The sequence below is a fragment of the Solanum stenotomum genome, chromosome 2 (genome assembly GCF_019186545.1).
Source record: "Solanum stenotomum isolate F172 chromosome 2, ASM1918654v1, whole genome shotgun sequence".
NCBI classification, from domain to species: Eukaryota; Viridiplantae; Streptophyta; class Magnoliopsida; order Solanales; family Solanaceae; genus Solanum; species Solanum stenotomum.
The window spans coordinates 26,367,132-26,394,912 of NC_064283.1; the positions used below are offsets into that span (position 1 = coordinate 26,367,132).

General features: G+C 33.1%; 1 protein-coding gene and 1 pseudogene across 1 annotated transcript in view; one reads left to right on the forward strand and one right to left on the reverse strand.

The window, feature by feature from the left end:
* LOC125855854 (uncharacterized) overlaps positions 1–27,781 on the reverse strand; it is a 254,955-nt gene that overhangs the window by 65,875 nt on the left and 161,299 nt on the right. The gene's annotated exons all lie outside the window — the stretch shown is intronic.
* On the forward strand, positions 5,387–5,820 carry LOC125855027 (histone H3.2-like; annotated as a pseudogene).

The following is a 27,781-nucleotide window of genomic DNA, read 5'->3' on the forward strand; positions in this document are numbered from 1 at the left end:
TTCCTACAAAAATTAAAATTCAATTCAACTCACAATTAATTCAAATTTAATAGGGTAAGTCATAGTTAATTCAAATTGATATGGTTCATATCACACAATTTTTAACTAATAATGTCGTACAATGTTCATTAGAAATTTAAAATATCAAAGTAAAATCAAAACTCTTGTCCAATATGAAATCAATCATCACTCATTAAAACTTTAAAGAACTCAAGAAATAGAAATAAAAAAATCTTACAAAAATAGAATTGCAAACTTACAATCTACAAAAGGTTATGGATGGATGGAGAAAGGTGAAAACAATAGCACCGAACAACAAGCAGGCCTATGAGGCTTAGCCGCTGGACGCAATGCTAAGGCGGGCAACGGGTGGCAACGACAGCAAGTGACTTGGGTTCGGAATGGGGCAATCAAGACTTGGGAGAAGTTGAAACTTGGAGGAAGAAGGATATGGAAATAGTTGAAGAGAAAGAGAACACTTTTATTTGTGTTTAATCAAATAAAAGAAAAGTCAAAGGAGTAATAATTTAACTAATTAAATTTAAGTCAATAACAATTATAAAAAACAATATAAAAAAATGTGCCAGCTGTTTTTCCTTAAAAAACGTGATTGTAGCCTTTTTTTCTTTAAAAACGTGTGCACCAATTTCTCAAAAATAATAGATGCAAATGGGATTCAAACCCGCGATATCAGCCTTAGTAAGTCACCCTCCTACCGTGGCACCACATGCCAGTTTTGTTCTCTGGGTGGCACGCTATATATTTATATAAATATTATTTATATACTCCTATGTATATATAGAGTTTCCATTGAAGTTCGTGGGTGGTGTGGCACCCCCACACCTTAATAGATCCGCCCTTGTTCGAGATGAAAGTAGTATATATTAAATAATATATTTTTTAAAATGTATATTACATTTCAAAAGAATTACGAATAACAGAGATTTAATTAATAGTCTTATATGAAAAATAATATGTTAATTACAAAATAATAAAAATAATAATATAATATTCAAAAAGTGAAATAGAGAGTATGAATAGTAGTTCTTTTAAATTTGGATAACTACTATTCAACTCTCCATAATTGGAGAGTAAAGGGTAAAATAAAGAGTGCTTGGAGAGGGCATTCTCTGTTTTACTCTCCAAATATAGAGAATTGAGAGTAAAATAGAGTAGGGTTGGAGATGGTCTTACCCTCTACTCTCCAATTATAGAGAGTTGAATAGCAGTTCTCCAAATTTGGAGAACCACTATTCATACTCTCTATTTCACTTTTTCAATATTATATTATTATTTTTATTATTTTGTAATCAACATATTATTTTCATATACAATTATTAATAAATCTTTAATATTCATAATTATTTTAAAATGTAATATAACATTGTAAAAAATATATTATTTAATATATACTGCTTTCACCTCGAATTAATAATATTTTAAATATTTTGTATTTTTTTGTCACTTTATGATACAATTTGATGTTATTGTTAATTTTCACTACGAAACATGCACAAAATTTAAATGATAAGATAAAAAAATTAATTCAAAAATACAATACATAACATAATAATTTAAATACAAGATAACAATATAATACATAACATAATAATTTCAAAAATCACAACAATAATTTAGTTATCCGGTAGGGCATTTCTAGATTTAATAATATTCGGAAAAATTAGTATAAGATCCAGAGAAGTTATATTTGTGAATGCGGTTGTGCTTGTTGATTTTTTTTCTCAATTATTTGAAATTGTTATTTAGAAATTTAGAACAAAATATAATTTAATATTAAATAAAGAATTTCAAAAAATTAAAATTTTATATTACATGAAAATTATATAGGGTGATTATTTGGAAAAAAGAAGAAAAAATTTATATTATGAAATAAGAAAATAAAAAATGAAATAGAAATAATAATATAATATTGAGAAGAGAGAATAAGATTTGAAGAGTCAAATAGAGAATTGGATTGAAGTTGGTTGTCTGAAAAAATATGGAACTCGCCTCTATATTACTTTCTATTCTTTATATTTAAAATAGAGAATGGACTCTCTAACCATCCTCCATTTCACTCGTTATTCACCACTTATTCGGAGAACTATTATTCAAACTCTCAATTTCACTTTTTCATTATTATTTCTAATATTTTGTAATTAACATATTATTTTCTATATAAGACCATTAATTAAATATATAATATTAATAATTCTTTTTAAATGTAATATAATATTTTAAAAATATATTTTTTAATATATATTACTTTCATCTCGAATTAATAATGTTTTGATTTTTTTAAATTTTCGTCACTTTAATATAATTTGATTTTATTATTAATTTTCACTATAAAGAATGCACAAAATTAAATGGTCTACAATTGTTCAAACTATTCGCGATCCACATTCCTAAAAGAAGAAATATTTCACGATGAAATAAGAATCATGCCGAAAAGATGTTGAATGTGCATTCGGAGTTTTGGAATCACATTTTGCAATTATTGCAGGGCAGTTACGTTTTTGGAGAAAGGAAGTGCAAGATGATGTAATGACTTATTATACTACACAACATGATAATCGAGGATGAACGTGATCTTAATGCACCAATTCAAGATATCGTAGAGGTTCCAACTACAACGACATAAATGGTAGTAGATGAAAATTTCTGATTTGAACAATTTTTAGTTAGACATAAAAAATTAAAGACAAAAATAATCATTTTAAACTCTGTAATGCGTTAGTAGAACATTTATGAGAGCAACATAATAATCTTGAAAGTTGAGTATTTATGTAAATGCTTATGTAATTGTATTCCATTAATGATTTCACTTTTATTTGAATTGTCCATTAATTTGTATATTATATAATTTTTTCCTGTAATTTATGTAATTTAGAGATTTAGAATAAAATATAATTTTATATGAAATAAAGAATTTGAAAAAATAAAACTTATATCACATGAAAATTATATAAATTGATTATTTGAAAAAAAAATGATTTATACTATGAAATAAAAAAAAGAATAAAATAGAAATAATACTATAATATTGAAGATAGAGAAGATTTTTTTTTAGAGAGTAAAATAGATAATTGAGTTGGAGTTGATTGTCTGAAAAAATAGAAAACTCTATATTTAGAGAGTAAAATAGAGTATAAGGGCATCTCCAATCCTACACTCTATTTTACCAACTCCAACCCAATTCTCTATTTCACTCTCTAAAAAGGAATCTTTTTCTCTCTCCTCAATATTGTATTATTATTTCTATTTCATTCTTATTTTCTTATTTTATAATATAAATCCTTTATTTCTTTTTCCCAATAATTACTTTATATAACTTTCATGTGATATAAAAAAAACAATTTTTTTATTTAATATAAAATTATATTTTATTCTAAATTTTTAAATAACATGAATTGCAAGAAATATTATATAATATACAAATTAATGGACAAATTCAAATAAAAGTGAAATACAATAACATAAACATTACATAAACACTCAATTTTTGAAATTATTACGCTGCTCCTATAAATGCTCTATTAATGCATTACGGAGTTCAAAATGAGCATTTTTGTCCTTAACTTTTCTATGTCTAGCTAATAATTGTTCAAACCGAAGATTTTCATCTACCACCATTTCTGTCGTTGGAGTTGGAGCCTCTACGACATCTTGAATTGGTGCATTAAGATGATGACCACCTCAATTATCATGTTGTGCAGTATAATACATGTAGTCATTATATCATGTAGCACTTTCTTTCTCCAAAAACGTGACGGTCATGCAATAATTGTAAAACGTGATTGCAAAACTCCGAATGCACGTTCAACATCTTTTTGGCATGATCCTTGTTTCATCGCGAATTGATTATTATGTTATGTATTGTATTTTATCTTGTATTTAAATTATTATGTCATGTATTGTATTGTTATCTTGTATTTAAATTATCATATTATGTATTGTATTTTTAAATTAGTTTTTTCATCTTATCATTTTAATTTTGTGTATTCTTTATAGTAAAAATTAATAAATCAAATTATATTATTGTCGAAAATTAGAAAAAATTAAAATACTATTAATTCGGGATGAAAGTAGTATATATTAAATAATGTATTTTTAAAAATATAATATTACATTTAAAAAGAATTATGAATATTAGATATTTTATTAATGACATTATATGTAAAATAATATGTTAATTAGAAAGTAATAGAAATAATAATAAAATATTCAAAAAGTGAAATAGAGAGTGTGAATAGTAGTTCTCCAAATTTGGAGAACTACTATTCACCTCTCTAAATATGAAGAATGGAGAGTGATATGGAGGTGGATTGGAGTGTCCATTCTCTATTTTACTCTCCAAATATAAAGAATGGAGAGTAAAATAGAGATGGGTTGGAGATGGTCTTAGGGTGTGCAAAAATCAAATCGACCGATAAACCGAATCGAAAAGAGTGTTATTGATTTATTGTTATTGAGTTATTGGATTAACGGTTATTTAATGGTTTTATATTTATCGGTTCGATATTGATCTTTTAATATTGGGTTATTGGGTTAACCAATAACCCATTAAGAATATAATAATTTACTATTTTAATTTTTAGTCATACATAAATATCAAACAAAAAATATTAATATAATCATTATATTAGACTTTACTATAAGGACCCAACACAATTAACATTACTTAATTAACTCTGCTCTCTGCATTTATCCTTTAGGTTTTAATATTACTTTAGTCTTTTAGGCAACGACTAGGGTTGTGAATTATGAGTATTTGCTATCCTTTTACTACACTAAGCAGAATTTTTGCACTCAATGAATAATTATATTTCTCTCTTTTTTATTTCACGTTAAATTATTGGACAAGTCATTTATTTGTTTTGAGATCATTTTCTTATTGGTTAAATCGAAAATCGAACCGTTAAAGACCAAAACCGATAAACCAAAAAACGATAACAAATATCTTATTTGTTTGGTTATCGGTTTAACATATTTATAAATCTAAAACCGATAAATCGAACCGATAATACTTAAAACCGAACCGACCAATACACACGCCTAGGTCTAAGGTTGGTGATGTCCTAAACAATATACAACACAACAACCATCCAAACAAGGTGTTATAAAAATTAGAGAGGGCAGAAGCACATGGATCATAATCCGCGTCACCTATCTGAAACCAAATAATCACCATTCATTTCTACACAATCAACGGTTCATATTCGTGCAACCAATAATTTTTCCACTAAAATTTCAAATTTTCGATTTGTCCCTCCACTTTATTCTAATCTCTGTCTCTCTCTCGATATATATACATCTCTCTTCCTCAACACAATCACCATTAACACGTCAGCTTTTCTCTCTCTAGACTTGAAGATCCAAAGCAATGGCAAGAACATAGCAAACAACAAGAAAATCCACTGGAGGAAAGGCACCAAGGAAGCAGTTGGCTACCAAAGCTGCAAGGAAATCAGCACTGGCCACTGGAGGAGTGAAGAAGCCTCACCGTTTTCGTCCAAGAACAGTGGCTCTTCGTGAGATCCGTAAGTATCAGAAGAGAACTGAGCTTTTGATCCGAAAGCTACCTTTTCAAAGATTGGTTAGAGAAATTGCACAGGATTTCAAGACGGATTTGAGATTCCAGAGCAGTGTTGTGGCTGCACTTCAGGAGGCTGCTGAGGCGTACTTGGTAGGTCTCTTTGAGGATACTAATTTGTGTGCAATTCATGCTAAAAGAGTTACAATTATGCCTAAGGATATGTAATTGGCAAGGCGTATTAGGGGTGAAAGGGCTTAATATGGTAAGTACTCCTTTATTCTTAACCAAAAGGTCTCGGGTTCGAGCCCCCTTGGGTACAGAGTCGCTTTTGTTAGGGAGCGCTTTACCCCCAATGTGGGACTTTACAGCGTGAATACAAATTTAATTGGGCTCCAATTTCGATACCGAACATTGGGTGGAAAACCAAAAAGAAGGCAATGATAGGATATTATAAGCAGATCATGTAAGATGCAATAAGCAAACTCGATAACATCTCTTTCTCCTTATCTGTTTCTTGAGAACTATAGAAAAGCTAAGTTTTTAAAGTCTCGTAAACACAAAAGAGTAATTTTGAAAAACAAATTGAGCAAAATACCTAAGTAAAGCTTCCAACTCCCTCTATTCCAAATTCAACGTCCTGTCACCCTTTTAGTGAATATCGTGAATGAACTTTCACCAAACAGAACAATCTGTTATCCATTTAACTTTACCATTTGGATATTTCATAAGATAGATTATACAAGAGAACAACGGCCAACTTCAGAGAAAAAGTTTGGAATCCATCTATAAATGATCAGGACTGTTACTGACGTGACATAACCCTGTACAGAACATTCAGTTCCTATCTAATGCCTCGCTATATTTCCCAAGTCCAACTAAAAATTTCAAGACAAGGAATGAGACTTTCAACCAAATCTTGAGAAAACTATTGTTTTCTAGACATGTTTAAGCCCACGAGATCCATTGGTACAAATAAATGATGGACTTTATGAATCCCAATGCTTGTCCCTAAACTCTATTTATCATACCTCTTGTTTACAAAAATCACAGATTTTTATCAATGGGTTTACTACAGTAATCCCAAAGTAAAAAAAAGAGGAGCAGAGAGAAATGATTTCAAACAGGAAAGAGCAATAAGTGTTGAAATTGATCAAAGACAAAGTGAATCAGGAAAGGCCAGAGACCTCTTGGTTTTCTCCCAATAATGACTGATGAATAAAACAAAGATCCTTACCATATAGTATCGTCTATACATCCTTAATGGAAGTTTGATAAAATAAATAAAACTGAAATACTTATGTTCCTTACAAGCTCTAGTATCTATTGATCTAACTGAGGGAGGATCTCCTTGATCCTTTTTACATAAAACCTTAAGCGTTTGCAATTTTTCTATTCCCATCAAACCTAACTAACTCAATAATACGTATTAAATTTCATCATCCTCTTTGGATTTTATGGTTGATCTGAAGAGAAAGAATACCAGAACTTTTAAGGGTTTAGAAAATCCAAAGTGAAGCATTCCATTCTGTTTCAATGAGTCAATAGTACCAGCAAAGTTGTATCTCTCAGCTACAAATCAAACCTTTTTTTTCAAACTAACACCATGTGATAGCAAGAACCATTTAAAGTGAAACTTGATAGATATCAGTGTGAAGGTAATTGTCTCAAATTAACAATTACCAATTCAACCGAATTTAATAGGGATTAGTCAAATTCAGAAACTAACTACATCATCATAAAAAGAAAAGGGGAAACAGTTTGAGATCATGAGCGAGCAACATTGGATTAAAACCCTTGTTCTGCAAACAAACTTGTTCATAGAGAGAAGAAAGACCTCTGGAAAATATGTTGTTGATGTAATCCAAAGTAGTCTGCTAGTCGGATGCGGCCATTTAAGTGGGACTGTGCCAAGAAAGCAAGGTCCAAACACACAACAAGAGTCTTTAATCAACTCCGCAATCCAATTGTCCTTCACAACTCCCAAATCTGAATGGTCATATCTGCCTGCTAAATTCACCTCTTTGGATCTGTGTCGGATCCGCTCAAACGAAATTGGGAATGCTCACCAGAGTAGAAGACCAATCAGAGCTGCAAAAAAACAAAGATGACAAGAGTAAACACTAAATTTATTAGTATTTTAAATTGAATCTTAGTCCTTTAATTTAATGCTCCCACGTTTTATTATTGTTTTAGATAAACGAGAAAAATATTAATCACTCCATCTAACAATAATTGTCAACTATTGACTTGACATTAGAATTATGTATTGATCAGTTCAGTTCGATTTTATGTATTATCAATTCGCTTTATATATTTTCTATTTTTAAATACGTTAAACCAATAAGATTTTTAAAAATCAATTTTCCATTTAACTAATAAGAAAATGTTTATAAAATAAATATGTGACTTCTCCAATAATTTAACGCAATAAGACAATAATATAACTTTACAAATGCTAATAAATTAGAAACAATAATAACTAACATCAAATGAACTATACAAGTGTAATAAAAAGAGAAATATAATTTTTACTTTGTATAATGTGAAATTGTGAACTCAAAGTCAATATGAAGTGTGAATTGAAGGCTAAAGGGCAACCATAGTAAGTAGTAAGGTATTGAGATTAATATTTAAATATTTATGTGTGGATAAAGCAGTAATTACTATAGTCTTAATGGGTTATATCGGTTTACCCAATAACTCAATATTAAAAAACCAAGATCGAACTGATAACCTGATAGTTTTTTTATAAAACCATTTAAAAATTGTTAACCCAATAAATCCAATAGTAATAAATCAATAGCACTTTTTTCGGTTCGATTTTTGTATGCCCCTACTTGGCACAGATAGAGCTGTCAAAATGGGCTAGCCCAATCCAACCCAATTGAGTTAAATGGATTAGAACGGGCTGACCCTTTTAATTAAAGGTCCTATAAAATAGCAGCCCAATCCAGCCCTAAGTGGGCCACAGGTTGACCCTTCAACCAAAAAATGGAAAGCATTTTCCTCTTAGAAAGAGTGAACGTTGATGTCTGATGAACACGACATTACTACATATAAAAATTCATTCATGAATTATACATACTTCAGTGAATATTTACAAAACAAAAACATAATAGCCAAGATACAATATTCATAAGATTCATCCAAGCAAAATACATTACATGATCACTATTTTCATAAACAAGAGTCAAGACAATAAAGGAGAAGTGGAAAATTAGGCAAAAAAAACAAAAGTAAAAGAGGTCAAAGATTCATAGTTATAATGGAGTAATGGACTTGGGCTAATAAGAAGATTTAGTGGGCTAATTGCCCTAAAATGTAAAAGATATGTAAAGAAGTTAGTCTTGATTTTATATTGATATTTTTAAAATACTCATTGACAAAATTTTAACAAATAAAACATTACTCAAAATATATATAATAAATATTTTTAATTCACAGCCTACAAGCTGACCTCTAAGGCTTGCGGGTTGGGCCTACGAGGCCAGCAGGCCAAATGAGGCAGACTAATATGCCTCGTTCCTAAATGAGTTGAAAAAATTAAGTCCAACCCCATTTAATTCAAGTGTTGGGTTGGGCCGGCCTAGAGGGCCAAACCCATTTTGATAGCTCTAGGCACAGAGATTAAAAAGTAGTAAATGATCAGGGTAATTTTACCAAACCACCTTTATTAAATAGGGAAAATTTCATATATGGCAAACAAAATTTTCAAAATAACGCTCTATGGGCATAATTTATATAATTACATTCCATGTGTATAGTTTAGTTTGCTATTAAGCATTTATTTTGTACATAACATATTTTTGGTTAAAAATTTATACAATATTTTATTTTTTAAATAAATTGAATCACGAGCGCTAAAAACGGCAACATGAAATTTACATAATCCCATGACTTAAGCTAAACGTCCAAAATTAAATATTTTTTCCAAAAAAGAGTACTACAACGATGGAAAGTCCATAACATCTTGTTTCCTCAAACGACAAAAGCATCCCCTTAATCAATAATTTTGTATATTCAACACCAGATAATCGTTTCTTTCAAGGAAACTTAATGTTTTGAAGCTGCAAGAAAGTATACAATTGATTTGTATAGTATATAATTAAAATTTTGAATAACGAATAATTTTTGTTTTGTTGATTATGATGTTTCGCAAAAATTTGTATTCGTTTATACAAGATTAGAGAAATCGTATATTAACGATTCTATTCTATTTTTTTGTTCGAAAAAAGTTGAATGATACGATTTGTATATATGTATTGTATATGATTCAAATACAATTGTGCTCTTTAATGCGAGTAATTTTTGTATTTTATACGATTACCTATATGTATACATAAATACTTCATGCAATTTGTATAAATACATATCAACATACAAGTGTGATTTAGGCAGAAACTATACATAGACTTCAAAATAAAAAATGTATATAACTAACAAAATATATAAATATCAATATACATAATTGGATGTTTGCGCATGAATCTAATTCCCTATAAAAAAATTAAAGATACAAAATATTTCAATTAAGTGTCGCATACTATTATATGCTTTTATACAAAACTAAAACATTTATATAAATAAGCTATATTTGTATTTGCATTTTCTTTGTATATAACTATAAATTTATATGTATATGAGTGTGTATATGAATATAGTACTTAAATATACAAAATATACAAATACCTCAAGCAATATTTATATATTAACTAAATATACAAATCATTAAATACATATACTTCAAGCAATTTGTATAAACACAAATCAATATACAAATGTGATTTAGGCAGAAACTGTACATAGACTTAAAATAAAAAACTGTATATAACTAACAAAATATATAAATATTAATCTACGAATGTGATTTAAGAAGAAAATATACATATGTACTTCAAGCAATTTGTATAAATGCATATTAATATACAAGTGTGAGTTAGGCAGAAATTATACATAGACTTCAAAATAAAATTGTATATAACTAACAAAATATACAAATATTAATATACAAAATGTGATTTAAGCTGAAAATAAACATACACTTCATGCAAATCATGTTCCTGATGTTCTTCAGATTTGTCAATTTCTGATGAAGCAGATCCACTCTCCTCTGAGTCACTCTTTATGGCTTTTCTCTTACTTCCTCCTTCAACAATTTTAATGTCGCTAGCCTTCACATTGTTGATGACTTTCTGAATTGCCATTGGGTCATTTTTTTTTCTTGAATCTCATTTCTTCAATAGATTGTTCATCTTGAACTTGTTTAGATTTTGCCAGAGACCCTACCTTGACCCCAAAATCCTGAGTTAAACCCATTGAAAATGAAGGTGGATTGTCAACAACATTGACATGCAATGGCATAACTCTCGTAATCCTCATAGATAGAGATAAATCATCCATTCTGATTTTGAAAAACTTATAATTTGATAAGTAAGAAAGATTTTTTTAAAAAAATATGAAAAAATAACAAGCATAATAGTATACAATTGTTGAAGAAGGAAAAAAGAAAAAAAATGGATTCACCCACGATTTTGGCGGTTACCTGCGAAAAGTGAAAGCACGACGGGAGGGAGAAGGTGGAATTCGAAATTCAAATTAGAAGTGGAAGAGTGATTTTAGGAGAAAGATATGAAATGGGCATAGGAGAGATAAATTTGATTTTGTATAAAATGATATACAAAAGCATATGAAGGACTTTGTTGGTTAGGTATACAAAGAGGTGATGGGTCCCATTAATTATGGCAAAAAAATTGAAACTATATTTACTGACAGTAAATAAATTAAATTATACCCTTATTAACTAATTACTTAGGGATGTTTGCCAACTCACGTAATTTTCCCTATTAAATATAAGTCATCTAAACATTGAAAAATGAATAGTATTTAATAGCAAGGGTAAAATAGACACAATATGGTAATTATTCATTGATTTTATAAATTGGACAAGTATTGTTGGACATCTCAAGATAATATAGTGGACAAGTAAAAATGGACTGAGGAAGTAATTTATTCAAGTTTATAAACGAGGATAAACATTACTAAAGTTAATTATGGTGTTTATAAATGCGGATAAACATTTTAATTATTTAATTATAAATTAAAGATTAATATATATGCTTTGAAGTCACATATATTTTATAGAAATTAATTTTAACGTCGATATGTTGAATATATTAATGTTGTAAAAACTTACCTACACATACTGTGTATATCAAACTAATGCAATTTTCATGGTTATGCGACTTAATGAAATAAACACATGTTAATTAATTAAGGTTAAGTAAAATGAATCCTAAACTCAAACACATGATATGCATGTATAGAATTGGTGTGTACATCACGTTTTACTCTTTTAATATCCTTAATCCCTTTTAGTTGTCATATATGCTAAAAATAGTTATTTTAAAATATTTTTCAATTTTAAAAATTAAGAGACTATTAAGTATTATTTTTCCAACTTTTCTCTTAACATTAATTTTTTTAGAATTAAAGACACATAAAGAGATAAAGATTAAAATATTAATAAAAAATATATTCTTCAATCACATCTTAATTAATTTTTTTCGATTTCTTCAACTAAAAAGGAACGGAGAGAGTAAATTATAAATTCTATAAAAAATAATACATAAAATAGCAATAAACATCAAAATAGATATAATATTTATTTAAATGACAAACAACATTTTTCTATTGATCCAAATATTATGTTTTGATACATCTAAGCTAGTATTTGTTTAAAGCTATAATTAAATTAAATTGTGTTTAAATAAAATAATTTTTAATGAAATAATTTAATCTTTTAAAAGTCATAAAATTCAATAAACATAATTGATCCTCATAGAACTATTTTTTTTAAAGAGAACAATATCATAGTTTGACAATAATGTGAATGCCACCTTTCACGTTCCTATTGGAATATTTACTTACAATGAAAAGAATAATATTATAAGTGTTATAAAATCAAGCTCAAAGCAATATAAGTATAAAGAGAAAGAAGACAACAGAAGTAGATGTAGGAGAACACTTTTCTTCTTATTCAAGTGTATCATCCAAATGATGAATGATATCTCTATTTATAGTGTTGAGATATCACTCCCAAAGGTCACAAACTAGTAGATACATAGTTATCCAAAAGGGTTCTTATCACCTTGGAAGCATATATACATGAATACAATTAAGTCTTATATAAATCTAATGGACAATCCACACAATTCAATAGATTTATAACACTCCCCTTTGATGTCCATAGATAATGTGCCTTGTTAAAGCCTTACTAGGAAAAACCAAATGGAAAAAAGCCTAGTGAAGGGAAAAGAGTACACACATCTCATAATACACTTTAAATGTTGCTTCATTAAAAACCTTACCAGGAAAATCAAACTTGGGAAAAAAACCATGGTTAAGAAAAAGGGTACAACACGTATTTTACTCCCCCTATGAAAACTTCATTTGATATCTCGGAGACGACACATTTCAATCTTGTATCTCAACTTCACAAACGTTGATGTTGGCAATGCCTTAGTGAATAAATCAACAAGATTATCACTTTAACGGATCTATTGAACTTCTATCTTACTATTTTGTTGAAGATCATGTGTGAAAAAAAACTTTGGTGAAATGTGCTTTGTCCGATCTCCTTTGATGTATCCTCCTTTCAGTTGAGTTATACATGCAACATTATCTTCGTACATTGTGTTTGGTATATTTTTCTTCAAAGAAAACCCACACATTTTCTGAATATGGTGGGTCATTGATCTCAACCAAACGCAATCTCGACTTGCTTCATGGATGACTATTATTTTTGCATGATTTGAAGAAATGGCTACCAATGTTTGCTTCATTGATCGCCAAGATATTGTTATGCCTCCACACGTAAGCAAATAGCCTGTTTGTGACCAAGCTTTATACGGATCAGATAGATATCTTGCACATGCGTAACCAACTAATTCTGACTTGAATTTATCGGAATAGAATAAACCTATGTCCATGGTCCCCCGAAGATATCTAAGTATGTGTTTAACACCATTTCAATGTCTTTTTGTTGGGGAGGAATTGAATCTTGCCAGTAAACTCACTACAAAATAGATATTTGATCAAGTATTGTTAGTAAGGTACATTAGTGCCCTGATTTCACTAAGATATGAAGTTTCATCACCAAGAAGTTCTTCATCCTTCTCTTGAGGTCGAAATAGATATATATTAATGTCAAGTGATCTTACCATCATTGGGGTACTCAATGAATGTGATTTATCCATGTAAAATCGGTTTAAAATTTTTTGTGTGTATGTTGATTGATGGGCAGGTATTCTATTTGATAAATTCTCAATCTGTAGGCCAAGACAAAATTTTGTCTTGTCGAGATCTTTCATTTCAAATTCCCTTTTCAGATACTCAACGGCTTCTAAAAGCTCTTTAAGAGTGCTAATAATGTTCAAGTCATTAACATACATAACTATTATAACAAATTTAGATCCTGACCTTGTTATAAAAATCACAAGGACAAAATAAGGTTATTTTTTTACCCATTCTTCCTTGATTATTTCAATCCATATAATGATTTTCAAAGCTTTATTGAAAAAGTTTCTTTCAAACCCTTTACATGCTTCAGGCACCTTGAATCCTTCAAGGATTTTTTATATAACCTTCATTGACTAGCTAGACATGGCAATTATTCATTATATGCATTGAAGTTTTTCATATGTTGCCAGATCAAAATAAACTTCATTGCATCCACCATGGGAGAAAAAACTCCAATAATGTTAGGACTTCTGCGAAAAACCTTTATGCCCCAAGGCACAAGCCGTACTTGATATCTTACGGTTATACTATCGCATAATAATTTATTTGTACTCCACTGACATTATACTTTGATTTATGGACTATCAGTTCAAAACGTCACTTTTCTAAGTGAAACAAAATATACTTGAATTATGCATTTTATTTGGCCAATCATTTATCTATCCACACTATGTGACAAATTTAAATTCAAGATCCTCATCACGATCTATATCATGTAGCTCTACTTTATATCAAAATTACCATCGACGGTTATTTGATATCGATTTCAATATGACATAACTTATCGAGATCTCTTCATTTTTCATCATTTCATGTACTTGAACATTTGTCAAGGTTTAATGAAGTGTTATGTTGTCGTTCTCCTTTAAAGCACTTGCCTCATTATCATGACCATCTTAATCATTTGCTCCTCTGCTTTCTCAAGAAATTTTATATTTGGAATCGATTGGTCTACCACGCTTCAGGCGTATCAAAGACACTTTCCTTCAAGGACTTCTCATTGGAGCATTTGCAGCCGAGTTATAACATAAGGTCAGTAAATTCATCTGGCAATAGATTTGCAACATTATGCAAATGTATTATCCCTTGAACTTCAAGTTCACATATTTTAATGAGGATCTAGATAATTCATAATTTACCTCACATATAGTTTTCAGCTATCAATCATCTCCCCCCCTTAATGTTAGAAAATCTAACATTCTTCCCCACAACATTTGAGAATTTATCTTTGTGCGTGGTAGAGCAATTAAATCATAACCGTACATTCAACGCTTTAGATGAAAATTATTTGATTCCTGACCCTGAACCAATTTGATAGAAGACCTTTGTTGGCTTGATGTGTACAAGTGTTACTACTTGTTAAATAAATTCATCTCATACCAAATTTCTTTTGGGAGATTTGTTCTCTTAATCATTGATTTAGTTATAATTGGAGGCATACAATTTATGCTAAACTAACCAACAATATCAACATAATTTTATAATTTGGAACTAAGCTCATAATTTAATAATTCGAGCAAAAAGCCTTACAAAAATCAATTTGCAAGTGGATAATAAACGCACATGTGACCATCACATAAATGTAACTATCAAAATTATTTAATTGTAGACGGTCCACATGGCATATGAACGGGCCCATATTCACCTTTTTATATGTTTCAAATAATTTCAGGGAATACATTCCAACCTTAGCTGGTACAATGATAATTTTATCACGAGAACAAACAACACATTAGAATTCTTGAAGAATCTTGTATTTCTTCAACATATAGCCACATGTATTCTCAATTTATTCTACATCTCATTGGAACCAAAATGACCAATCGGTTAAGTCAACTGATATTTATTTCAATACACTTATAGTTTACTTTTGCGTGTGATTCCATAAGCATGCCCATGTTTGTGTACAACAAACAAGAGGAAAACAATGATAATCTTTTACATAAATATTTATAACCCGCTTCGATTGTAGTACTATGAAGATATTAAATCTTTTCATAATTTATAGTCTCAATATAATAATTTTTCTTTTCGATTCATCCGAAACTTAAAAAGTTTCTTTTGAGACTTACTACAACCCCAATATTATTCCTCTTATAATAACACAACTCGTTAGAGCTTACAATTATTTTTGTGTACTATAACATATTCCATGACACCATCCGTATGGTGAATATCTCCTTCAATGAGAAAATTATATTATTATTATCATGGTCAAAATTATTACAATCAAGACATGTTTCTTGCTTTACTTTTGTCGTACCATAGGTACACAATCAATGAAAAATTTGTATTGCCACACAATAATATTATCTTGGTCATGGCCACAACTTTATAGGCAAAAATTACTTCTTTCTTTTGCTCTTTCGGTAGTTCACAATAAACATACCATAATATTTATGATGTATAAACGTACGCGATCATTGACCATTTCTGTCAAATAAAATTTATTTATTTCTCTCAAACCTCCCTTAGAGGTGAGTTGTGGCATATTTTCAACCATACATGAATATGGTCTTATTCATATTTTTTTCTTCATATTTTGCCACATTCTCTTTCAAGAATATGTAAACATTCACGATACTTATTACAAGTCAAAATCTCTTTATGAGTTGACCATAGCCATTTATACATGTCATACCTTTATATTTGACATATTTACATGACCCACCTTAACATCACTTTGAAAGATTAAGTGCACCATCACTTTATATTCTTTCTTTTGATGGAGGATTTATAAACTTATCAAATTAGGTCGCACGATAACCGCGTGTCCAATGACCTTTTATACCATTTTGATGATAAAATTATTTTCACAGTTTGAAGAAGTATTTAAAGAACTCATGTCATTCTTCCTTTTATAATTACCACAATGATGGCTATTATAATTATGTCCCTCCACGGCCTTATTCATGCATTCAATCATTTGTCGTCTTTCAGACTTATTATTCACTACTACCACATTCATATGATAGAATGGAGAAAATCAACTGGCGGGTTTCAAAGTTATCAACATTGCTATCACATTCTTTTCAAGGAATGAAGCAAATTCAATGGGATGAATTTCAAAAATTTTCATCAAAATTATGTTACTTTTGCCTTAGTTATCATTTTATCATCACTATGGTGCATTGAGACTCAAACTCAATGTCTTATCCATAAAAGGCACATTAGGCCATAATTTTATGAGACTCGAACCTAACATCTTATCAGTATGGTGCATTAAAATTCAAATTGATGTCTTACCTTCTTAGTGCGATGAAACTTGAATTCATCGTCTTACCCTCAATCATTAACATCATAGTCAAAAGTGCTTTAAGACTCACCTCAAGTCCATAAAATATGCATCTATGAACAAGATATATACGAAATATAATTTATAAACTATATGTTTTAATATAAGATATTCAACTTAAAGCAATATATACTAATTTATAATTGCATAAAATCATTTTTTTATAAGAGATAAAGCAATATAAGCTACTATCCCGCATCATATGAATAAGTTATGACAAATAATAAAATGCACAAACTTAAGACATATTTAGAAGGGCCTGTGACATGACTAGTGTCGGCAAAATGAGCCCATATTTTGGTAACCCGACCATATTTTAATGGGTTGGGTGAGTGACTTTTATATGGGTAAAATATGGGTTGATACCCATATTCAACCCATAAAAATGTGGGTAAAATATGGATAAACTATTAGTAAAATATGGATTAGCCAAATGGTTTAAGCTTCTAACTTATATTCACTCAAAATTCATGATAGCACTACAAAAATTGTAACTTATCTTCCTTTTTATGTTCTTCTATAAAACTAATTATTTTTCTCTATAATTGAAAAGGTAAAGTCTTTGGACCTCCAAAAATATATATTTTAAATATACATTTCTTTTGTTAATTATAATTATATTTTTTTATTTGTTTAATTTTATATTGGATAATAAATAATAGTGTAAAATAAACAAATCATGTATTAGTATTGACATTGCTTAAAGTGCATTAAGCATGTTTTAGTCCTAAAATGCAAATATTCATTTACTTTGAAATTGAAAATATTTTCCCCTTGTTATTACATAAATTTATTTTATATTGAAAAGTTATAGGATTTTTTTTTCTTTTATGATACAATAAAACTAAATGAAGCATTTTCAATATTTTTCATCTAAAAAAAGACTAAAATATTTTCTCCATGTCGAATTCTTAAGTAGAGTACTATTTACTCATGAAAATATGGGTAAACTAGTATTTTACCCAACCCATTTGTTACCCAATCCATTTTTACCCATATCAAATATGGTCGCGTTGAATTATTACCCATTTTATGTTGACCCATTTTCAAACCACCCAAATTTTACCCAACCCTCCCATTTTGCACCACTAGACATGACCTTGTGCCACCGACCTCATTCTTACCGTATGCCCTTCTCTCGTGGCATATAAGAAGCACCTTAAGATTAATTCCCCATGGTAGAATATTTGTGCTAATAACGTGTTATAAAATCAAGATCAAAGTAATACAAGTATAAAGAGAAGAAGACGAGAAGTAGATGTAGGAGAAGACTTTTATTCTTATTCAAGTGTGTCATCCAAATGGTGAATGATATCTCTATTCATAGTGTTGAGATATCACTCCCAAAGGTCACAAACTAGTAGATACATAGTTATCCAAACTTATCACATTGGAAGCATATATACATGAATACAATTAAGTCTTGAATAAATCTAATGGACAATCCACACAATTCAATGAATTTATAACAATAAGCTAATTTTTTTATTTATATAATGTCACGCTCTGAGGCTACCCCCTTTGACGTAACACAAGACCTATGATCACTAGTGACCCTAAACTAATCCTGAGTCTGGCATATATCAAGCATACTAAAAATAACTAAGTAAAATATATACTACGCGAAAGCTAAAATAGTGGATATCTAAAAATGGGGAAAAACCCAACTAGCCTGAATATATAAAATATACTAAGAGTTTAGTGATAACTAAAACAAGCACTTAACAACTCAAGTTGAGTCTACTACTATGTCTGAAAAACCTCTAACTGAGTTGAATTGCTGGGACATGCCCCCAGCTAACTCAAACAAAACTGAAACTAAAAATAATGACTAAAATGAAAGCATGTCTATTGTTCTCCGAATATGATGATTCACCATTGAAGCTGATGAATGCAGACCGAGAATCGATCTAAGCGTGATTTGGATGCTGAGTACCTAAACCTACATCATAAAAGGATGTAACGCAGAGTATGCTATCGTACTTGGAATTTACTGAACATTCAGGATATAGATATAACACCTCAGAACTTATCAGACCAGAACAACAGAAAAATAGGTGAACCACGATAGGCCTCACAAACCGTGAAAGGAGCTACGGTCCGTCGACCTATCTGTGGTTCACACCCAATCCCAGAAGTGGTGGACCACAGATTCCTTCACGGGACGTGGACCACCTCACGAGCCTTGGGAAGGCTAGTAGGAACCATACAGAACCTCCCAATCTAGGGCATCAGACCATGGAGCCCTTCACGGGTCGTGGTCTTGATGACGGGTCGTGGGAGGGTCCATGAACCTGAACCAGCAGACCACCAACCCAACTGAAGAACCACGGTGGCCTTTAGGGTCCGTGGTCCTTCACATAAGTTGTGGTAGGGCTCGTGGTTAGGACACCTAGAACCAGTAGTCACTGGCCAAGGACCACAACCCACTTGACGGTTCGTGGTCCCTTTGACGGTCCGCCATAGGGCCCGTGGTCGCCCCCTGTCAGATTTTAAATGGGGTCATTTTGGTCTTTTCCCCTTATGTGTTCAACCCCTAAACTATGTCATTTTACTCAGTTTAAGCCTAGTAAGTTATTTAGAACTTACCCAGAATGATTATCTTCCAAAATTCATCAAACTTAGAATGAAAAGAAGAGAAAAGAGGTAACCCAAACCATTCCAAGAACGCATCAGGTTTTCTTTAGTTCCAGCCCTGAAATTGAAATATTTCTCCGTGAATTTTGTCACTAGGTATGTGAGATTTCACTAGTTAGTTCCTTTCATCCACTAGGTCCCTAGAATTCAGTTAAATTCTTGATTCACTATATCTTGCTTAGACCTGGGGTTTCTAAAACCTTAGATATTGGTTGTGATTTAGCTGTTATGGTGTTTCTAATCAGATTATCATGTTTTCATGAAATCGTTGCTTAGTTCTTTGCAAGAAATTCAGAACTCTAGTGGTGTAGATTATCTTAGTTCATAAATTACACTTGCTAGGTCAGTCAAACAGATATACATGCTCAAGTTTTGAATGTTACATTGTCAGTTCATAAATATTGCATTCTCAGATTTGCATGTCATAATATTGAGCTATCTAGTATTTCAGTTATGTTGTGTTAGATACATTTCCAGTTAGGAGTAGGATTAGCACCGAGTTGGACTAGGTTTTAGCGTTCCCTCATATGTGCCTCTGTAGGTTTATCAGTCTCCTTTATGGGCATCATATTTAGTGATCACGCCAGTCATACCTTTATACCCCTGGCAAGGTATATTGGGTCCTTTCGATGGGGCGTATACATTGGACTCCACGTTTAGCTCACATGGTTTTATGTTGGTTAATTGTAGCTCCCACAGTCTGACTCTAGTGCATTTGACCAGGTTTTCAGTTATATTTCAATATTCAGTCTTAACATGTTATGTTATTAATCAGTACTTGGTCATTGCATTCAGTTCAATTGTTTTCAGTTATAATTCACTATTTACATTATGTTCAGATTATGTCATTGCTCATTTATGCTTTGTTCAACCTTACATATTTGTTCAGCTATATTCTATATCATGCATGCTCAGTACATTTCAAGTATTGACACATACTCTACACTACATCCTTTCATGATGTAGGTTCAGGTCTTTAGCATTCAGATCACACGTAGATCGGTTTCCGATCCATACTCAGCAGCATCAGTGGTGAGTTATCATGCTTCGAGGACAACAAACATGTTTTCTATTTCAGTCTTTTAGTTCAGTTTCAAGTTTGCTAGAGTTAGCTGGGGCATGTCCCAGCAACTCTAGTTAGTATAGGCTTTCTCAGACATAGTATTAGATTCAGCTTTAGTATTTGGGTGATTGTTCTATATCACTAAACACTATCATAATATATATTCAGATCAATATTAGGTATTCTCCACATTCAGTTTTCTCATGTTTTAGGTTTCGCATTAGTTCATCTTTTCATAGATATGTTCAGTTTGCTTAGGATATGCCAGATCAGGGTTAGCTTGGGGTCACTCGTGATCCTAGGTCCCGCGTTTACATCAAGGGGGTTGCCTTGGGGTGTGACAAACTTGGTATCAGAGCATTAGGTTTAAGAGTCCTAGGATGTTTGGAAGCCACACTTAGTAGAGTCTCTTTCATGGGTGAGAAGTGCACCACATCTAATGAGAGTGAGGCTACGAAGTGTTTTAGAAAAACTTCACTTTCATGCTACTCTTATCGTACGTGAGGTATGATCCAACTTATCATTCTAATTCATCGTATTGCATTTCAAATTCATGCCTCCTTGTAGAGCTTACAGAAGGAATGCTAATTCCTGCAACGCTAATGCAGTTCCTCCAATCCCAGACCATGAGGTTTCGAATGCTATCCAACTTTTGGCTCAGAGTGTAGCCAACTAAAACAATCAGTAGGCCCCAGTTCCTACTAACACTAATGTTGGGTCAGCAGCAACCAGGGTTTGAGATTTTGTTCAAATGAACCTACGTGAGTTTCTAGGGTCGTATGTTGGTGAGGACCCACAGAACATCATTGATGAGGTTAAGAAAATCTTTGGAGTGATGCAAGTGACCGGTAATGATAGGGTAGAGTTGGCATCCTACCAGCTTAAGGATGTGACTCACATTTGGTTCACTCAATGGAAAGAAAATAGGGGAGCGAATGCAGCTCCTGTGACTTGGGAGTGTTTTACTGGAGCTTTTATGGATGGGTTCATCCTAAGGGAGTTTAGGGAGGCTAAGGCTCAGGAGTTCATGAATTTGAGGCAAGGTACCATGTCAGTCCAAGAGTACGGACTGAAGTTCACCCAACTCTCCAGGTATGCTCCACATATGGTTGCATATCCAAGGGAACAGATGAGTAAGTTTCTATTTGGGTTATCCGACTTGGTGAAGACAAAGTGCAGGAATGTTATGTTGTTAGAAGATATGAATATCTCTAGGCTTATGACTCATGCTCAACAGGTTAAAGGAAACAATCTTAGGGAACATGCTAAGGACAATAAAAAGGCTAGAACAGGAAACAATGAATACTCTCAGCAAAATTTGGGTGGTGGAAATCGCTCACAGTTTCAATAGAGATCTTCAGCCCCAGCACCTTCGTCAGCTAGTGTTCCATCCCCCCGATTTCGACAGGATAAAAAAGGTAGGGCATCAGTCTTTAAGTCTCATGGGAGTAATTCAGGTAACATGACTTTTCCAACTTGTTCAAAGTGTGGTAAGAACCATCCGGGCGAGTGTCTTGCAGGAAAGGAAGCATGCTTTGGGTGTGGTCGGTCTGGTCATAGGTTGAAGGATTTCCCTTCCGCTGGGCAGGGGAAATGAGGTAATAACAATAATAGGACTCAGTCTACAGCTCCAGCAGCACCAACATGTCGCCTAACTCAGTAGGGTGCTTCATCTGGTACAGATGGCGGTCAACGCTAGAATAGGTTGTATGCTCTCCAGGCTCGCCAGGACCAAGAAGATTCTCCTGATGTGGTCATTGGTACGTTACGAGCCTTTTATTTAGATGTTTATGGATTGTTAATCCAGGGACTACTCTTTCTTTTGTAACTCACTATATAGCAGTAAACTTTGATATTAGTCCAGAAACTCTCTCAGATTCCTTCTCAGTCTCTACTGGTGACCCAGTTATAGCTAGACAGGTATACAAAAATTGCCCTGTCACTGTCTCTCAAAAAGTCACCTCAGCAAATCTTGTAGAGTTAGAAATGGTAGACTTTGATATCATTCTAGGCATGGATTGGTTACATTACTGTTTTACCTCAGTCTATTGTATAACTAGGATCGTTCGGTTTTAGTTTCCAAATGAGACAGTCTTAGAATAGAAGGGTAGTAAATTAGTGCCTATGGGTCGATTTATCTCTTACCTTAAGGCCATGAAGATGATCTCTAAAGGATACATCTATCATCTTGTTCGGGTTAAAGATTAAAGCTCTGAAACACCAACTCTTGAATCAGTCTAGTAGTAAATGAGTTTCCAGAAGATCTTTCCGGAGTTTCTCCCGAAAGGGAAATCGACTTCAGAATAGATCTCCTTCCAGATATCCAACCCTTTTTGATTCCTCCTTACCGAATGGCACCAACTAAGCTTAAGGAATTGAAAGAACAACTAAAAGACCTTCTAGATAAGGGCTTCATCAGACCTAGTATCTCTCCATGGGGTGCTCCAGTGTTGTTCGTGAAAAAAATGATGGTTCTCTTAGAATGTGCATTGATTATCGGCAGTTGAACAAAGTCACCATCAAGAATAAGTATCACATCCCAGGATTGATGACTTGTTCGACCAACTCCAAAGTGCTAGTTGCTTTTCTAAGATAGACCTCAGATCCGGCTATCATCAGCTCAAATCAGAGATAGTGACATTCCGAAGACAGCCTTCAGAACTCGGTATGGACATTATGAATTTGTAGTTATGTAATTTGGACTAACAACTGCTCCTGTAAGTTTCATGGACCTAATGAACATGGTGTTCAAGCAATATTTGGACTTGGTTGTTATCGTCTTTATTGATGATATCCTCGTTTACTCTAGAAATGAGGAGGAGCATGCGACTCATTTGAGAGTGGTTCTGCAAACTCTCAAAGATCGCTAGTTATTCTCTAAGTTTAGCAAATGTGAGTTTTGGTTATAGCCAGTTGCTTTGCTTGGTCATGTGGTATCTAGCGAAGGGATCCAAGTGGTTTCTCAAAAAATAGAGGCAGTGAAACAATGGCCCAGACCCACCTCTCCAAGAGATATCAGAAGTTTCTTAGGTTTAGCTGGTTATTACATGAGATTTGTTGAAGGATTTTCATCCATAGCTTCCCCATTGACCAAGTTGACTCCGAAAAAGGTCAAGTTTTAGTGGTCAGACGAATGTGAGAAGAGCTTCTCACAACTGAAAACTAGGTTGACTACAGTGCTTGTTTTGACTCTACCAAATGGTTTAAACGGTTATGTGATCTATTGTGATACATTCAAGGTCGGCCTAGGTTGTGTGTTGATGCAGCGAGGTAAGGTCATAGTTTATGCTTCTAGACAGCTTAAGGTAAATGAGAAGAACTACCTGACTCATGACCTCGAGCTTGCAACCGTAGTATTTACCTTAAACACTTAGAGAGATTACTTGTATGGTGTTCACGTAGATGTGTTTACAGATCAAAAGAGCCTCCAGTATGTGTTCACCCAGAAAGAGTTGAATCTTCGTCAGAGGAGATGGCTTGAATTCCTCAAGACTATGACATGAATGTGCTTTACCATCCGGGTAAGGCCAATGTAGTAGCTGATGCTCTTAACAAATTATCTATGGGTAGTGTAGCATATGTTGAGAAAGAAATGAAGGAATAAGCTAAAGATGTTCACCGGCTTGCTCACTTAGGAGTTGGTCTCATGGACACGCCAGATGGCGGTGTAATAGTTCAAAATAGATAAGAAATTTTCATCTCCGAGTGGTTAGCGAACTATTGAAGTAGATAAGTTCCAGTCCACATTTAGGAGACAACCCAGGTGAAGAAGAATAAAAATGAGAAGCATTATGAATAGATAGAAAATTTTAGCGGAGGTTAAGGAAAAATAAGATAGTGATCCTATATTACTTCAGTTGAAAGGTGCAGTTCATCAACAGAAGGTTGAGGTTTTCTCCCAAGGGGGAGATGGTGTGCTTCGTTATCAAGGTCTCTTATGTGTTCCTAATGTGGGTGAGTTGAAGCAACATATCTTTACCGAAGCCCATAGCTCCATGTATTTTATTCATCCAGGTGCCACTAAGATGTATTGTGATATGTGGGAAGTCTTTTGGTGGAATGGCATGAAGAGGGATATACCAGATGTTGTGGCTAAGTGCCCCAATTGTCAACATGTTAAGGTAGAACATCAGAAACCAGGAGGTATGACTCAAGAGATTAACATTCCTACATGGAAGTGGGAAGTGATAAACATGGATTTCATTACGGGTTTACCTCGTACTCGCAGACAACATGATTCCATTTGGGTAATAGTAGACAGAGTTACTAAATCCCTTCACTTCTTGGTTGTCAAGACTACAGATTCAGCGAAAGATTACGTTAAACTCTATATTAATGAGATAGTCGGGTTGCATGGGGTTCCCTTATTTATAATCTCAGATAGAGGTCCTCAGTTTACCTCTTATTTCTAGAGATCTTTTTCGAAAGGTCTTGGTACTCAAGTAAATCTCAGCACAACATTCCATCCACAGACGGATGGTCAGACAGAGCATACCATTCAGACCTTAGAGGACATGTTGAGACCTTGTGTGATTGATTTCAAGGGCAATTGGGATAATCACCTACCTCTCATAGAATTCACTTATAATAATAGCTATCATTCCAGTATTCAGATGACACCTTATGAGGCATTATACGGGCGTAGATGCAAATCTTCAATTGGTTGGTTTGAAGTAGGTGAAACAACATTGATTGGGCTAGATTTGGTCATGAATCTATGGAAAAAGTCCAGCTCATTAGAGATAGACTTAAGACAACTTAAAGTCGTCAGAAGTCCTATGCAGATGTGAGGAGAAGGGACTTAGAGTTTGAGATCGATGATTGGGTTTTCCTGAAAGTATCACCTATGAAGGGGGTGATGAGATCTGGCAAGAAAGAGAAGCTCAGTCCTAGATATGTAGGTCCTTACAGAATCCTGAAAAGGGTTGACAAAGTGGCTTATGAGTTAGAGTTACCGGCAGAACTAGCAGTGGTGCATCCAATCTTTCACATTTCCTTATTGAAGAAGTGTGTGGGAGATACGACATCTATAGAACCATTAGAAAGTGTGGCTGTGAAGGATAGTCTCACTTACAAGGAAGTGCCAGTTGAAATTCTTGAACGTCAGTTCGAAGGTTGAGAAATAAAGAAGTCGATTCAGTGAAGGTTTTTTGGAGGAGTCAATCTGTAGAGGGAGATACTTGGGAAGCAGAAGCAGCCATGAAGGCCAAGTATCCTAATCTCTTTCCTTCCGTTTCCATTTCAGCTTCAGGTAATTGTTCCTCTCCAGTCTCTCAGTTTATTCTTGTGTAAAAATCAGTTTCAGTATCTTGTTCCTTTAATTTTTCTTGTATTTTCAACATATTTGCATGTTCTTGGAACCCAATTCAGTCAAATTTCAGTTTCTAGTACTTAGTGGTAAGGTTTGCAACTTTTTCCCTCCACACTCATCTAGTTTAAACTTCATTCAAGGATGAATGTTCCTAATGGGGAGATATTGTAATACCTTAAAACTTATCAGACCAGAACAAAAAAAAATAGGTGAACCACGATAAGGCTCATAGACCATGAAAGGAACCACGGTCCATCGACCTGTTTGTGGTTCACACCCAGCCCCAGAAGTGGTGGACCACGGAGCCCTTCACAGGTCGTGGACCACCTCATAAGCCGTAGGAAGGCTCGTGGAATGAAACATAACCTCCCAAGCTCAAGCATCGGACCACGGAGCCCTCCACGGGCCGTGGGAGGGTCCATGAACTTGAGCCAGCAGACCACCAGCCCAAGTGAAGAACCACGGTGGCCTTCATAGTCTGTGGTCCTTCACACGGGCCGTGGTAGGGCTCTTGGTTAGGCCACCTAGAACTAGTAGCCACTGGCCAAGGACCACGACCCACTTGACGGTCCCTGGTCCCTTTGACGGTCTGTCATAGGCCCATGGTCGGCCCCCGTCAGATTTTAAGTGGGGTCATTTTGGTCTGTTCCCTTATGTGTTAGACACCTAAACTACGTCGTTTAACCCCTAAAGTACATCATTTTACTCAGCTTAAGCCTAGGAACTTAGTCAGAACTTACCCAGAATGAATATTCTCAAAAATTCATCAAACTTAGAACGAAAAGAAGAGGAAAGAGGCAACCCAAACCCTTCCCAAGAACGCAACCGATTTTTTTATGTTCCATCCCCAAAATCGAAATATTTCTCCATGAATTTCGTAACCAGGTATGTGGGATTTCACTAGTGGGTTCCTTTCATCCACTAGGTCCCTAAAATTCAGTCTTATTCTTGATTCACTATATCTTTCTTAGACCTAGGGTTTCTAAACCTTATATATTAGTTGTGATTTAGCTATTATGGTGTTCCTAATTAAATTATCATGTTTTAGTGAAATTGTGGCTTAGTTCTTTGCATGAAATTTAGAACCCTAGTGGTGTAGATTCTCTTAGTTCATGAATTACACTTGCTAGGTCAGTTAAACATATATACATGCTCCAGTTTCGAATGTTACATGTCAGTTCATAAATGTTGCATTCTCAAATTTGCATGTCAGAATATTGGGCTATCCAGTATTTTAGTTATGTTGTGTTAGACACATTTACAGTTGGAAGAAGGCTTAGCACCGAGTTAGACTGGGGTTTAACGTACCCTTGTAGTCCCGGAACTATGTGCCCCAATAGGTTTATAAGTCCCCTATTTGGGTATCATATTTAGTGATCACGCTTAACATGCCTTTACACCCCAGGCAAGGTATATTGGGTCCTCTCGATGGGGCGTATATATCGAATTCCACATTTAGCTCACGTGGTTTTATGTCGTTTAATAGTAGCTCCCACAGTCAGACTCTAGTGCATTTGACCAGGTTCTCAGTTATATTTCAGTATTTAGTCTCAGCATATGTTAATAATCAGTACTTGGTCGTTGAATTTAGTTCAGTTCTTTTCGGTTATAATTTAGTATTTGCATTATGTTCAGATT